Source organism: Mus caroli, chromosome 14 (assembly GCF_900094665.2).
Source record: "Mus caroli chromosome 14, CAROLI_EIJ_v1.1, whole genome shotgun sequence".
Classification (NCBI taxonomy): Eukaryota; Metazoa; Chordata; class Mammalia; order Rodentia; family Muridae; genus Mus; species Mus caroli.
The window spans coordinates 21,611,522-21,616,184 of NC_034583.1; the positions used below are offsets into that span (position 1 = coordinate 21,611,522).

Below are 4,663 nucleotides of genomic sequence, written 5' to 3' on the forward strand. Positions count from 1 at the left end.
TGGCGGGTGTTGTGGGTAGCTGGCGAGTGTCAGCAGACCCTGCGCCCCAGCTGCCCCGGTGCTTTTCTGACCGGAAGAGGGTTGTTGATAAAGACCATTCTTAAGAAAGCAATAAGAGTAAACATGGGTTTCAGTGTCTCTGACTTACTGATCCAAGACATGGCCTCCCAGTTTTGAACTCACTCCTGCCCTCCAGCTCTTACCATAGGTCAACCAAAGAGGCTCTTTTCAGCCTCCCAAACTGCCTTGTCCTTCTCACTGAGACAACACTGAGATTCTCTCAGGGTAGTGTCTTTCTTCTTTACTTCAGTAAGAAAGCACAGACTTCAAACCTGGCCTTCTGGAGATGTTGTTTGTTGAGGTGATGGAAGGGAGGCTACATTCCACCCCCTTCTCCCAGTCTTTGAAAACTCCACAGCAAGCTTCAGAATAAAATCCATGCCTGCTTCAGGGCACAGAGACTTCAGAGAGCAGGGACTGGGGCTATTCTGGGAACTAATTCAAAACCATCTTAGAAGAAACATTCCCAACAAAGGGGGAAAGGGGGAGAGGAATGGGGGTATCTGAGGACTGTGGATTAAAAATCGAGGCCCCAGGAGCTATTTATTAACAAAGACTGTGCTTTCCTCTCAGGCAGAGCCCCTTGCATATCCTCTGAAGCAATGTGGACTTAGAGGATTTTTGAGGAACGCAATTAAATTCAAATGCTTTGATGAGTAATATCTCTTCTCTTCATATTTGTCTAGAACTTTTTTTTCATTGAATAGGGAGAGTGATGAAAGTGTTTTCCATAATAATAACAATGGCACAGGCCTGATGATGAACTACAATTAGCTCCCTGATTCATCAGTTAGCAGTGAAACTTTCAATGCATCCTGACATTTAGAGCATTTGGTTGTGATTAACAGTCTTTGAAATGTCACTGAATTTTATTTAATTGGCTAAGAAAAAAAAATTTAAAGGTAATCACAGCAAAGATCACATTCATCGCCAAAAAAGATAATTGCAGTTGTCACATGACAAGGTAGATGTTAACTACTATAGCAAACTGGTTCTGTGTTCTTTGTGGAGTCTAATGAATGGAGTAGAGATCAATAACTGGAGAGGGCTTAGAAGTTTATTTGAATGTTCTTTCAAAGCCATGAGTATCAATGGCCATGAGCCTTTAAGTCATCTGAGCAAATATCAAAAATGAAATGTTGGTAATTGCAAGACAGAATAAATTCCATTTAATTATTGCAACCTCTGAGCCATTTTAAGCTCCAGCCAGTCACAATCTCAATGAGCGTGTGCATGGGAATCATGTGTATGTGTGTGTGTGTAGAACAGCTCCTTAATTTTACATAGGCTTGCAGAAGCAGACAGAACCCACAGAAAGAGAATTTTATTACTTAAAGGCCACATTGATGAAGTGGAAAATAGATAAAGCCTCATTTTCATGGAAGATTAAGCATCTCTGTGTTTGTCTAAGAATTTAGCTGTTTAAAAAGCCCAATGGTGAGAGATGGGGTGGAAATGTCTCTCTATAAGATGAATGTGCACTCAGAGGAATACAGTGCCAACTGCTAGTCCCTTTCCAGCATAGACATTTGGCAGCCGTCATTAGGGTTGTTTCCTGCTGCCTAGGATTGATGAGTAGTCCCAGACTCCATAGAGTTTCAACAGGTAAATATCAGCCATTTCGATAGGTAGAAAGTTTCACTGTTTAAAATACTAGAAGCCAATCAGATGGCACAGTGGATAAAAGGTATTTGCTTCCAAGTCTAATGGAGTTCAATCCTGGGAACCCACATGGTGGAAGGAGAGAAAAGACTCCCACAAGTTGTACTCTGGCCTTCATAAATACACAATTATGCATACATGCATACTTAAATAATACATATATACTTACATATTTACATGAGTGTGATAAATTATTAGCAAGGATTTGAGGTGGGGAAAAGCCACCCACATAGTTGTTTCTCTAGGTCTTGGTGATCTCTTGACAGTGTACACACAATATTTTGGAGGCTATAAAGGGTATTATGCTTAGTGGACCCAGATTATAAGATGTTACTATTAAGTTTATAATATAAAGTATTCCCAAACCTGACAGTTTGAGTACTGAAATAAACACATGGTTTTGAAATGCCACTACCGTCCAGGATTTCTCCCAGCTTTTAATTTTTACAAGTATTGTGGACTTTCTTGCAAAAATGTACCTAAGTTTTGAAATGAAGTGAAAATACAGATGTGAGTACATTGCAAATCTCCAGAATCAAGGTGGATCCCCAACTTGCACACAACCCTATGTTGAAGATCTTGGAGAATCAGCATTTATCTTAACACTGGCTTGGAAACATTTGAAAACAAAACTGCTGAATGGAGGGAAAAATAAATAAATAAATACAAATGCTACAAACAAAGAAAACAGGAGAAGGGATGGATGAAAGGCCATGCAAGAGGTGAGTCTCAGACAGGAAGAGAGAGCTGCTTTGAGACAGGCTAGGAAGGCTGGGGGTTATAGATGTGGAAGAAGAAGGAGCCCCTGAGACTAAGTCTAGGTGAAGCTGCTCACTAGCTGCAAGTCAAGCATTATCACAGCCAATGAGAATCACCATGAAGGTGCTGATAGTGAGCTACTAGGGACTTTATGTAATAATATTTTCTAATAAGGCTAATAAAATAGCAATGAACCATACTTCAGGCCCAAGCCGATAGGAAAGTCAAGTATGGATTTACTCTTATCCTAGATACTTTCTGGACATGTCATAAATAAGACCAGAAGATTTTTTTAAAAGTAAATACCCTAACTTCTTTTACAACTCTTGCTTTATCTTATCAACTATAATCCTATCTGGTATATCCTGGGGCTAAGAAATGATCTCATTTAGATTCTTCACAGTATGTCTCACCCCTTGCCTGAGTACCTCTCCTTTTATTAGGCATATTCTTAAGTTTCTTCCAGGCGGGCCTTATCCATCTGCTACTTCAGTGACACATAGAATAACTTAGTCTGGAGCCCTAGCAACGAAAGAAACAGGATAATGCACTGACAGCCAAGTCTGGAAAGGTAATGGGAACTCACTGGGGGACATAGTTCTCATGTGGCGATAGGAATTCTTGGTCCTGTACCTCCCTTGAGTCATGTTGTGTAGCTAGAAGTAACAATCATAATATAAAAATGTTCAGCAAGTTGGACCTAGGTGAAATGCTTTCTCTGAGTTGCACGTGCCCTGTGTAGGATGAATAGGCATTTCTGTACGTGTCTCCAGGAAATACCACACATCTGCCTTCCTAGGTGAGAAAACATGACTGAGGCTGAGAATCTATTATTTAGCATCACACACTGGTTCCCCACTCAGCCAACCTAGGGCCACAAACCCAAGTATGTAACAGTCCCCCGACCCACCCCCTCTACCACTACAACAGGAAAGCAAGGATGAGCTGCGGGGAAGACGTCCAGCAGGCACTTGCAGCTCAGAGTAGTTACTGAGGTAAAAATACTGAATGTCTAAATCATGACAAGTCTTTCAGTATTAGAGACCAAGAAATGCAGGACTTCAGAGATTGAGAGCTCCGAGCTCTGGGAAGTCTCCTGTCTGGTTCCGAACTGATGTGAAGGGGCAGCTTGCCCCCTGCCCAAGTCTTAAGTTATTACCATGCTATTCACAGAGATGTGTTCTCTAAACATGAAGTGTGTCGGGGGGCGGGGGGGTGCAGGGAGGAGGGGAGGAAGAAGGGAGAGGGAAAGGGAGAGAGACAGACAGATGGACAGAGGGACAGAGGGACAGAGCAAAAGAGACTGACTCCTGGAGCTGAAGTTGGCATTGAACTCACTATGTAGCTGAAAATGACCTTGAACTTCTGATTCATCTGCCTCCACTGCCCAGCTGCTAAGATTATAGTTGTATAGGTGTCTGCCCCCATGTACAGTTTACATACTACTTGTCTTCAAACCCAAGGCTTTGTAGATGCTATTAAACACTTCCCTGGTGCATCATCCTAGCTTCAGAATATGAACTCTTGCATGCACTCTAATCACCCGTAGTCAAGAGTTGCGAGCTTTGGGTCTATAGTGGAGAAGCTGAGTAGACACCTTCTTCCCTGTTTTTCCGTTTCCTCCCCAGGAGGAAAAGACTGTCTCTGGATTGAGACCAAAATGGCTTGATTTGTGTCCAGGCATGTCATTGATAAAAGAAACTCTAGGTGTTGTGACAACCCTTGACTCAAGAGCCAGTGTGACAATGTATGGAAAACCCAAATTTAGGCTGGGATTTCACTGAATGACAAAGCAGAATCATGGAAAGCCCAAGCTTGGGATCCAGATTAATTATCTCCCACACTGCTGAGGGACGCACCACCCTGACCCTCCAGCTGTGCATTGCTGAGGGACCCATCACCCTGACCCTCCAGCTGTGCATTGCTGAGGGACTCACCACCCTGACCCTCCAGCTGTGCACTGCTGAGGGTCCCACCACCCTGACCCTCCAGTTGTGCACTGCTGAGGGACCCACCACCCTGACCTTCCAGATGTGCACTGCTGAGGGACCCACCACCCTGACCCTCCAGATGTGCACTGCTGAGGGACCTACCACCCTGACCCTCCAGCTGTGCACTGCTGAGGGACCCACCACCCTGACCCTCCAGCTGTGCACTGCTGAGGGACCCACCACCCTGACCC

General features: G+C 43.7%; 1 protein-coding gene across 2 annotated transcripts in view; it reads right to left on the reverse strand.

Moving 5' to 3' along the window:
* Cacna2d3 (calcium voltage-gated channel auxiliary subunit alpha2delta 3) overlaps positions 1 to 4,663 on the reverse strand; it is an 810,117-nt gene that overhangs the window by 382,499 nt on the left and 422,955 nt on the right. The window lies entirely within an intron of this gene.